Below are 12,645 nucleotides of genomic sequence, written 5' to 3' on the forward strand. Positions count from 1 at the left end.
TCTCGGTCAACACGACGAGACAGGTAGGAAAGAGCATGCCATCTACTACCTGAGTAAGAAATTCACAGATTACGAGTCGAGATACTCAATGCTTGAAAAAACATGTTGTGCACTTGCATGGGCTGCTAAGCGATTGAGACAATACATGCTGTCTCACACAACCTTATTGATCTCCAAAATGGATCTAGTCAAGTATATATTTGAGAAGCCAGCTCTCACCGGAAGAGTCGCTCGTTGGCAAATGGTACTGACAGAGTACGACATCCAGTATACTTCCCAGAAAGCCATCAAGGGGAGTATTCTGTCAGACTATCTTGCTCAACAGCCGGTTGAAGATTATGAGCCGATGAAGTTTGATTTTCCAAATGAAGACATCATGTTCCTCAAGATGAAAGACTGTGAAGAGCCAGTTGTTGAAGAGGGACCTGATCCAGACGAAAAGTGGACTTTGATGTTTGATGGGGCCGTCAACGCCAGAGGAAGTGGAATTGGTGCTGTCATTACAACTCCGAAAGGTGCCCACATGCCTTTCACCGCTCGTCTGACTTTCAAGTGCACCAATAATGAAGATGAGTATGAAGCCTGTATCTTGGGTATTGAGCAAGCCATTGATTTGAGAATCAAGACTTTGGACATCTTCGGAGATTCAGCTCTGGTGATCAATCAAGTGAATTGTGATTGGAACACTCTCCAGCCCAATCTGGTCCCTTACATAGATTACACGAGAAGACTATTGACTTTCTTCACAATAGTAAAGCTGTATCACATACCTCGTGATGAGAACCAGATGGCAGATGCTCTTGCTACTCTATCCTCCATGATCACGGTGATCCGTTGGAACCATTCTTCCAGGATCGATGTGATGCGCCTCGACAGGGTCGCGTATGTGTTTGCTGCTGAACTGGTAGTTGACGATAAGCCCTGGTATCACGACATCAAGCGCTTTCTGAAGAATCAAGAGTACCCTGCAGGGGCATCCAACAATGATAGGAAGACTTTGAGAAGATTGGCAGGCAGTTTCTTCTTGAACAAAGACGATGTGCTGTATAAGAGGAACTTCGACATGGTTTTGCTCAGATGCGTGGATAGACACGAAGCGGACATGTTAATGCAGGAAGCTCATGAAGGCTCCTTTGGTACTCATGCCGGCGGACATGCAATGGCTAAGAAATTATTGAGAGCGGGTTATTACTGGATGACCATGGAAGCTGATTGTTTCAAATATGCTCGGAAGTGCCATAAATGCCAGATTTATGCTGATAAGGTGCATGTGTCGCCAAATCCTTTGAATATGATGTCTTCGCCATGGCCTTTCGTTATGTGGGGCATCGATATGATTGGAAAGAGTGAGCCGACCGCCTCCAATGGGCATCGCTTCATCATTGTTGCCATCGACTATTTCACCAAGTGGGTCGAAGCAGTGTCATTTACGAAGGTCACCAGACATGTGGTCGCCTGATTCATCAAGAAAGAAATCATTTGTCGCTATGGGATTCCCGAAAGAATCATTACCGATAACGATTCTAATCTCAACAACAAAATGATGAAGGAGTTGTGCCAGAACTTCAACATTCAGCATCACAATTCTTCCCCTTACCGCCCTAAGATGAACGGTGTTGTTGAAGCGGCAAATAAGAACATAAAGAAGATTGTGTAGAAGATGGTCGTTACGTACAGAGATTGGCATGAGATGCTACCCTTCGCCTTGCATGGGTACCGTACTTCAGTACGTACATCGACCGGGGCAACCCCTTACTCCCTTGTGTATGGTATGGAAGCATTCCTACCTGTTGAAGTGGAGATTCCTTCTCTAAGAGTCCTGTTGGATGTCAAGTTAGACGAAGCTGAATGGATTCGGACAAGGTTCAATGAGTCAAGTCTTATCGAAGAGAAGCGAATGGCAGCCATTTGTCATGGGCAGTTGTATCAAAGTCGGATGAAGAGAGCCTTTGATCAGAAAGTGCGTCCTCGATGTTTCCAAGTCGGAGATTTAGTGTTGAAAAGGATCCTTCCTCCTCAGACAGATCACAGGGGCAAGTGGACTCCAAACTATGATGGACCGTATATTGTCACCAAGGTTTTTGATGGTGGGGCCTTAATGCTTGCAACTATGGATGGTGAAAACTTCACTTCCCCTGTGAACTCAGACGCATTTAAAAAATACTTCACATGAAATAGACCCGCTGGACAATAAAAAGAGTAGTCCAGGCAAAAATGGGCATCCCGGCGAACCAAGAAAATGAAAAAGGTTCGGGCAAAAATTAGGGATTAAAAGTGAAAAGATTGTACACCCGGTAAGTTGAAAACCTGAAAAGGCAACTTAGGAAAAAATGGGTATCCCGGTGGATTGAAAACCCGAAAAGGGCGATCCAGGCAAAAGTTAGGGATTAAGCGAATGACTGCGTTCTGAGTAGTTATGAATCTCATCTCGTGTCAATGACCGGAAACTTTTGAAGGATAGGAAACAGTCTAATCACTCTTTTAGAAAGCTGATCGTCTGGAGGATCTTGAAGACGAGCAAGTCATAGCAGAATTGGAACCCAATAGAAATCCATATCACATTGCCATTAGATTAATGTCTGTTTTTATCTGTTGTGCGATTACCTCTTTCCAAGGATTGCTTCCTGATGTAAATGCCTACTCAGAGGCCGTTCAATCAATAAAATCATGTTATTCAGTATATCTCTGTTTTCATTTTCATTTTTCTGTTTTGTTTGCAAAAATGACGTCCGAATTTTTTGATAAACATTGCATCATGACACATAAGAGCTTTACAGGTACATGCTTAATAAACATTTAAAATTGTTGTAAATTTTAAGTGCTTTGGATCGTCTATTCAGAATAGGTACCCTCGGGGCATTTCCTTAAAATCCCCTGCAGATGATCGTGAATGTTTTCCGTCAACAGACGAATTCGGTATCTTATCCCTGCAGAGCTGATCAGAGCGTTGGATTCTTCAATCCCCAGCAGGTTCTCACCACTGTACCTCCCCCCAAACGGTGGTTTCAGATTATACACTCCCTAGTAGAGTTGACAGTGTCAGACTATATACCCCTAACGGAGTTGACAATGCCAGATTGTATCTTCCCAGCAGAAGCGGCTGCTCCTCAGAGTTCGAGGCCAGATCGATAATCCCAATGCCAGATCCATGGTTTCTTTCCTTGAAGTAGAACCTCGGTACCGTATCGGTGTTTGCTTCCCCTGCCGAGTCATCTCTCGCAGATCGTGGTTGCCAGAACCACTATCGCTTTCCCCAGCAGCAGGTTTTCAATGTCGTTCTCTCCCCAGTCAGAATCTCGGTATTTCGTCATTACTAGAACACCGTGTGGCGGGTCATTTCCCCACAGAATTCTTTGCGCTGTGCATCTCCAACAGCCTTGCCAGGGTCCAGAAGATAGTGATCATTTCCCCAGCAGATCCCCTTGCCTCAGCTTGGCATTCTACCTAGCATTTCGCATCCCTGCATGTAGAATCATATTACATTACATCCTCCCAAATCGCGTAGCATTTCCATTTTCATGGAGCATTACACCATTGAAAAATTCAAACATACGCATGTAAGCATAAAACATTCTCGGTATCCCAAGTGATAAGCCAGAAGTTGTTTCCAGTACTCAGACTGAAGATTGTTCATGACTTACCTTTGTTATCCCTAGCAAGTGTCATTGGCCCATGCGCCGCCTCTATTATCGTTCCCTATTTCTGCCGATGCTGACAGGCATGAAGTTTCCGGTATTCAGACCGAAGTGGCGTTCAGGCCAGTTTTCCGATGTTCAGATCGAAGAAGTTTCCGACGTTCAGGTCAATGCAACTTGTGGCATTCAAGCCAATTTTCCGATATTCAGATCGAAGTGGCATTCAGGCCAATTTTCCGATATTCAGATCGAAGTGGTTTTCAGGCCAGTTTTCTGATGTTCAGATCGAAGAAGTTTCCGACGTTTAGGTCGACGCACTTGTGGCATTCAGGCCAGCCTCTCGGTGTTCAGACCGATATTAATAATCTCATATCTCTCGATGTTCAGATCGAAGTCATTTCTAGTATTCAGATTGATGAGCGGCATTCAGGCCATGGTTATTTCTGTGTTACCATTTATTTTGGTATCCAGGTTAACATTCTTTTTCGGTATTCAGACTGACTCTCACCGTACCAGACAGATTCTTCTTTCAAGACCACCTCTTTGCCGATTCTGACAGGCATTGTTACTTCACTTCACTTCAGTGCAAATTTTCGGGCTTTTATTGTATTCAATCCCTTGATACCTAGAAAGCACGAAAACCGCTGCTATCTTCTTTCCAGGTCTCCAGTTGATTGAATAGGGGCAGCTGTAATACCCTAAAATTTACCCTTCATCTTTCCTGGAAGCATACGCTTTACACCTCGTGCATGCATTTATTTTTAGGTCATTTAGCATTTGCATTTCATCATGGCAATCGGAATATTTTTTTAATATATATATATATATATATATATATATATATATATATATATATATTATATATATATATATATATATATATATATATATATATATATATATATATATATATATATATATATAAAACGGAAAACAAAATAAAAAAAACGAAAAAAAAAATAAAAAAATAAAAGAAAAAAAAATTAATTAAATAAATAAATAAAATACAAAAGAAAAAAATCTTGGACTTGGACCTCTCTCAAAAGCCTACTAAGCTACCAATATTAGCCTATAAATACTAGAGTTTCATTGAAACAAAACAGACAGAAAAAGGAAGAGAAGCAAAACACTCTGAGGTTTCCTTGGAACAATACCCTGGACAAAACCTGAAGAGAAACCTGACAGAGAACTCAGAGCAGCCTCCAAACCCTGAAGGGAACTCAACTGCACAGAATCACCTCTGCCTCACATAAACCCTAAAGATTGTTTTGTAAACCTCACGGGTGCAACTCAATTTCAATCAAGCTCTCCAATCATGTTTGCCCTTATTCTCATTACCTTTGAGCTTTGAATTTGAATACTCTGAATGTTTGAGGTATTATGGGTGAATTTGATACCCTTTTGATGCATGTCTTTTTTGTGAATTTTAATGGCATGATTCATGTGGTTACATTTTGATTTGGGGGCAACCCTTGATTACCCTATTTTTTTTGTCTCTAACCTGTTTGTTGAGTTTTTGTGAGGGCTCACATGACTTTTGCAGGGATAACTTCCGTGGTTTTCCACTTTATTTGTGGGATACCCCCTGGAGGTTCATTCCGGTTACCTGTACTGACCCACTTTCTTTGATGATGTTAGCTTGGAGGGATCTCAGGGTTTATCGTTCCTTTAATTACTGTTACCTCGGATCTTCATCCGTGTGGTACCTTTTACATTTTTCCCGCATTTTACTGCTTTCCTAGCTGGAAGACCTCGATAGGAGGCAATTTTTTTGTGTTTACTTTATGCAGGTTCCTTCGTCAAGGACTGCCTTTTTGAATGAGCATCCCAAAACCTAACCCTTCAGTGATTTTTCTTCTCCTAAACACACGTTTACTCCTTCTACTACAGGTGAGTAAGTCTCCAAAGGTCGAGCATCCGGTAGGTTGCGTAGTAACGTCGTTCGTCCAAATCCCAATCCATAACCCCGTAGTTAGCCGAACTACGGCGTGCTCTGATTCTCATTCCAGATGAGATACGTAGGCATAAGACGCGATGTCTTAGAAAGCACACTTCCCCTTAACCCCTAGGTAGCCGAGCTACGAAGACTCTGATTCTCATATTCAGATGAGATACGTATGCAGTGGATGCGACATCCGCGCGAGTCATTTTCATTTAACCCCTTTTTTAGTAAACAACACAAGATAAACTCACACCCTTTAGACAAGAACTACAAAAGTGGATTCCGTAGAGTACTACGGATGCGTAGGGGTGCTAATATCTTCCCTTCGCATAACCGACTCCCGAACCCAAGATTTGGTTGCGAGACCCCGTCTTGTCCTTTCCTTTTTCCAGGTTTACTTCGAGCGTTTCCTTTCCCTTCTTTGGGATAAATAATGCACGGTGGCAACTCTTCTTTCATTTTCTTTCGCCGGTTATTTTTTCACACACTGTATTTTTCAGGTTGTGACAAAGATATTGTGATTGATGAAACTTCTTCTTGGGGTTGGAATTCTAGTGATGCAATTGACAAGTCATTGATGAGCTATGATTTCGACGAAGCAAGTACTGATGTCGAAGTCGAAGATATTGTTGATATTCCATTCGAAGTTAAAGCAGTTACTGGTATGCCCGACACAGTCAAAGTCGAAGATTGTATAGCTAGTACTAGTCAAAAACCTTAAAGAACTAGATCTCGTCCAACAAGACTTCAAGACTATGAAGTCACTGGTGATGATGAATTCACACCAGATGGAGAATTAGTTCATTTTGCCTTACTTGTAGGTGTTGAACCAATCAAGTATAGTGAAGCCTTAAATGATAAAAAGTGGAAGTTGGCTATGGTGAAAGAGTTATAAGCAATCGAAAGAAACAATACATGGAAGTTAGTCGAATTGCCAGCACATACAAAAGTTAACGAAGTGAAGTGGGTATTCAACTTGAAGCATAATGTTGATGGGTCGATAGAAATATATAAGGTGAGATTGGTAGCTCGAGGTTTTCTTTAGAGAGCATGAGTCGACTACTATGAAGTATACACACCAGTAGCAAGATTGGAGACTGTTCGACTAGTGGTTGCCTCGGCATGCAAGCAAGGTGTGTTGACATTTCACTTAGAAGTAAAATCAGTATTTTTGAGTGGACCTCTAGACGAAGAATTCTATGTCACACAACCTTATGGGTTTGTGGTACAGGAGGAAGCAAGGAAAGTGTATAGGTTGCACAAATAGCTCTATGGCCTCAAGCAGACACCTAGGGCATGGAACAAGAAGATTGACTCATACTTGGTCAAATTGGGAGTCACCAAATGCAAATATGAGTATGGTGGCTATGTTCAGGTTGTGGAACAAGATATAAAAATCATCTCCTTATATGTCGATGACTTGCTAGTGAATGGAAATAGCTTAGAGAACCTGTCAAAGTTCAAAGATCTAATGAAGAAGGAATTCGAAATGTTGGATTTGGGAAAGTTGTCGTACTTCCTAGGAATGGAATTTCAAATGTCGAGCAATGTATGGTGCTAAATATAATAAAGTATGTCAAAGACTTATCGTACTTCTGGATGGGTCATTTGACTATGCATCTTCACCTTTCGAACCAAACTTAAAGTTGGAGAAGCATGGAGAGGAACACAATGTCGATGCAACTTTGTTCAAACAAATTGTCGAATCTCTTATATATGTGTGCAACAATAGATCTGATATAGGTTTCTTATTCGGATTAGTGAGCAGATGCATGAGTGAACCAATGGTGTCACGCATGAAGGTTGAAAGGAGCATCCTGAGATACTAAAAAGGATCGATAAGCTATGGAATTTTATTTTGAAGAGACTCTGAAAGCAAAGAAGCTATGGTTACTTTCTATTTAGATGTTGATTGGTGTTGAGATAAGGAAGATTGAAGAAGCACAACTGGTTATTTCTTTCAAGTATTTCATGCTTCAATCTCTTGGTGCTCGAGAAAGCAACATGTGGTGGAATTCTCATCGTGTGAGACTGAATATATAGCAGGATCCTATGTTTCATGTCAAGCTATTTGAATCACACTTGTTCTTGAATAATTGGAGGTTGAAGTGAAGAAAGCTCTGGTTCTACAGATCGACAACAAGTCATCCATAAATCTTGCAAAAAATCCAGTTTGCATGGAAGGTGTAAGCACATTGAAGCTAGATTTCAGTTCTTAAGGGAGAAGGTAAATCAAGGTGAACTTGAAGTAAGACATTGATCAAGTGAGGCATAATTGGCCGACATTTCCACCAAAGGATTGAAGATCGACGGATTCCTAATTTGAGAAAGAAATTATGAATAGTTCAGATCGACTATGATTAGCATATGTTCGACAAATTGGATTATAGGGGGGTATGTTGAGATATAAGATATAATCCAAGTTGTGTGTGGCTCAAGCCCAAAGTTAATTAGGATTTATGGTTTGTTACTTAGTTTGTTATATTTGTTACTTAGTAGTCAAGGAACTTTGTATATAAATACATGCATATGTAAATCAATTTGTAATACAATCATTCTTCAATAACAGTAATTCTTATTTCTTTATTCTTTCTCTTTCTCTCCTCACTAAAAGTGTCTCACGCACTAATATATGATACGATTAAAAATTTTAATATTTAAAAGTACTAAAATATTTGGTATATACATATTAGATGGTTCAATTTTTATAACCCCTGCATCATTGGCTTGCTAAAATTTTCATGTTAAAATCAATCTAAGACATGTTAGTGAGACATATTTAGTTGAACTATCTAAACAAAATTTATGTGATATATTGGAGAAATCAGAATTTTGAAAATAATTACATACCAAAAAAAAAGATGGAGTTCATTTTGGGAGAGACATGCATATCTCTATCAAATCTTTTGAGTTTATTCACTCAAATATTTGAGGTTTGACTAGAGTGACTACAGTTTGAGTGGTTCTGACTGATAATTTCAATAAAAAAATATGAGTTTAAAATTTGGGAGGTTAAAAAAATGACATATTGTTGTATAAAATCAAATAGGAATTAAATTGAAAGTTTTAAGGATTGACATTGGCTTGAAATTTATTTCAAAAAATTTAATGAGTTTTGTATAAAACATGGTATTAAGAGACACACGACGTGGTAGGAACATGACGGGAAAATAACTTAGTTGAATGCTTGGGCATATTTTTTTTATAAGTAATGATAATTTAAGAAATATAGAGTACAATGTGCACTCTTACCCTTACAAAACATCTACAAAAATAGATAAATTACAAACCAACACAATTTAATTGAAACAATTCAAATGAGCTATGCAAACATCATGTAAATTACAGTTGGATTTTAGACCTTCTTCCATCTTTCTCCAACTCCACACTTCCATTTTAATATACCATATCAAATCCTCAAAGTTGAACAAACAGTTGTTGAACAAAATATTATTTCTAAACTTCCAAATGTTCCACACAGCAGCCAACCAAAAACTACCTTGATTACCCTCTACTAGTTTGTGTCTTAAATTTCTCCTACTGACATTAAAATTTATTAAACTTGGGAAGAAAAAATATAAAAGTGTTAATATAAATATAGAGAGTTAGTTTGAGTTTTCCTCTCCCCCAACAAATGTAACCTTATGGGTATCATGGGGTTTGGTGGCAAAGTGGAACAAAAGTTTCGATCAAGGGAGTAACCTCTAGCACCTATATTATGTAGAATTTGAAGGGGCAGATTTAGTCCCATATTTATTAGAAATATGAATTGTGCAATATTTATAAACCTTGTGAAGCATAAATATAAAGTGTTAATATAAATATAGAGAGTTAGTTTTAGTTTTCCTCACCAGAACAACTCTAGCCTTATGGATATCATGAGGTTTTGGTGGCAGAGAAGAGAAAAAGTTTTGATAAAGGGAGGAATGAAGAGAAGACAAAAATATTGAATATTTCTCATTTAATAAATATTGTTAGTCATTATAATGATCTTAAACTCTATGAAGATGAAGTTAAGGACATAGTGTAAAAATGTGAGACTTTGCATCAAAGGAGCATATGTTAGGTCAAATTGGGTATTCATCCAAATCCTACATCTAATAGATGGAAGATCAAATAAGTTGAGTGTTAATATAAATATAGAGAGTTAGTTTAAATTTTTCTCACCACGGAAAACTCTAGCCTTGTAGATGTAACGAGGTTTGGATAGTCGTGTCATGAGAGGGTTTATAATTTTTTTGTGCAAAAATTACAATTGAGAGGATTTGCAAATTTTCTGTGAAAATATGTTAGATGATAGGGTTTGTAATTTTTTCGTGCAAAATTTTTACTTGAGAGGGTTTTTTTTTTAATTTTTTTGTGCAAAAATTGAAATTGAGAGCGTTTACAATTTTTCCGTCCAAAAGTTGTAGTTGAGAGGATGTTCTAATTTTCTTCTTGTAAAATTTACAATTGTACGAGAGTTTGCAAACTTTGTCCCTATAAAAATAATTACATTTTGGTGAATTGTATAATATAATATTTTTGTTGAGATATTGTGGTTGTATGTATGAAGTTTCGAACCATAATAAATTGGTTGATTGTATTTTTTTTAATTCTTTTGTAGATATGCTTCCGAATACGTAGATATTTTTTAATGATTTCCTAACAAGTGGTATCAAAGTTTTTCTCAAGATCCGTTGGGACCCATGTTATCAAATTTTTGCTATGAGGTTAACAACCATTTATATTTGCGCATTAATCCTAGTAGTGCTATATGTGACGGGTGTGTTAATAGTCTCACATCAGACAATATGTGGCTTAAACATTTATTTATAGGTGGGAAAAATACTCATTTTTCAATCAAGTTTTGTAATGTTTAGTTAGGCTTAACCATAATTCTAAAATAGTATTAAAGTCTATCATATATCTATTGTCGGACTTTCCACATCGTCCACGCTTCAGGATTATTGAGGCGCGAGCATGAAAAGGGTGTCTTGGAATTTCCTCATTTATTCTGGTTTGTCACTAGTCGCTGTTATACCCTAATATCCCGCATATCATTTACATCCTTGCATACAAACAACAACACATATTTGTACTCTCCCTCTCATTTTTTGGGTTTGCCTTTTATATAACCACTAATAAAAATAGAAAATATATGTCTTGTTTTCTTTAAGTTTATTATGCAAGGTAGAGCTTTTCATAAAGAGCACTAAGCGTGGCTCCTCAGCTAGGGTTTTGTTGATTCCTCAAGACAAAGTATGGTCAACCATTGATTCTCATGGGGCTTATCTTTAAAAACATGATCTCTAAGATTCTCAAGCACCTTTCAATCCCATTTTGATCCAGAGTATCTCAAAGTTTTGTTGCTAATTTCTCAAGAAAAGTCAAAGGTTCATGTGTTTATTTCCATGCCTTCTTCAACAAGTTGCCTCAAACTTTGAGCAATTTAATCAAATGACATTTAAGGACACCTTATTTTTAGTTTATATGATCATCCATGTACCTTGAAATGCAAGAAAATTCCAAGTACACTAGTTTGTTCCAAGTGGTTCGACCAAAAAAGCCAACATTTGAAGTCATGGTTCAAAAGATCACAACTCCTTCAATTCTCAACATTTTTGAACGCTAATTTTTAACGACTCTTCTCAATATCCTCTACAACTTATATTTACATGACAAGAGTCAATTATGCTTGGAGGATCATCAAAAGTTTGAAGACATTATAGGTCATTTGTGGACTTCGTGAAATTTGACTAATTTTCAAGTGACTTTTTCTCAAATTTCAAGGTTCATAACTTCTTCAATTGTTAAAATTTGAGGCTGATTCTTTTTTCACAATATCATTTATGATGCACTCTACAAGTTTGATTCAAGGATCAAGGTCAAATTATGCTTTGAAGGCAATGGAATTCTATGAGACATTATAGGTCATTTTCAGCCATTTGAGACTTATAATTTTCTATGTTACATTGCCAGATTTTCATGCCAACTTCAATATGTCATAACTTTGTGCTCAAGCATCCAAATGAAATATTTCTTGGCACATTGTGATCTTTGATATGATTTCAACAAAATGCAAGAAGAATGAGATCAAATAGCCTCCTGAGCAAGATGCCCCATTGAGTTGAACATGGTAACTTGAAACTGAAGAAATCACCATGATCAAAAATTTGAACTTCACTAATCTCAATTCCAAGCCAAATTACCATGCTTTTTGGACCTAAACATGTTTAACCAAGTCTCCAGAAGTTAATTGACTCTCAAAACGCATCATTTGGCTGATATTTGATGGATTGAAAGTCACATTTTTCTCACTACATGATCAAATTTGTTTTGCACAAATTAAGCTTGATTCCACACGTATTTGCATCCCAATTCATTCCCTATAAATAAAGGAAGCTACTGTATTCATTTCTAAGATTTTGAGAGCAAGAAACCCCTATTTCAATCTAGAATTTTCTAGAAAAACTCAACTATCGTGTTTTGAATTCCAGCTTGTTTCAATCTAATTTCTTGATTCCATTAGTATCTTTGGTCTTCTCTGAAGCTTTTGCAACAATTCCCAAGCTCTAGGACCTTCTGAAGTGCCTTGACCAGATCGAGCTTCATCAACTTCTAATCACTATTTGGAAAAGGTAGTTCTGAGCATCATTTAAACTCAAACAAGTTACCACAATGTAGTCATTCACTCTATGATACTTTCCCCTAACTTATCTGATGTCGATTGATTGTGTTCATCATTTAATTTTATTTTTTGTGCCTTAATTGCTTATGAAACTTCTCTGAAATTCCTCTTGCACTATTTAGATAGATGAATTTGGAGCATGAGGTTGAATTCGTGATGAGGAGGCGATCACATTGGTGGTGGTCCCGTGTTCTGAATTTACCAAACGATGAAAATCCGGTGAGAGACCATCGGGGAAGATCACCGGAGTTCATCTTAGGTCATTTGAGTTTGGAGACACGTTGGACATTTGAAATGTTTTGATTGGTCCAATTTGAATTAGATCCAGTGTTTCATTTTTGTTAATTTCCATCGTGCATCCTAGCCTTGTAATTGTTGGATCTGTCATGTCAATTAAT

Source organism: Lathyrus oleraceus, chromosome 7, assembly GCF_024323335.1.
Source record: "Lathyrus oleraceus cultivar Zhongwan6 chromosome 7, CAAS_Psat_ZW6_1.0, whole genome shotgun sequence".
NCBI classification, from domain to species: Eukaryota; Viridiplantae; Streptophyta; class Magnoliopsida; order Fabales; family Fabaceae; genus Lathyrus; species Lathyrus oleraceus.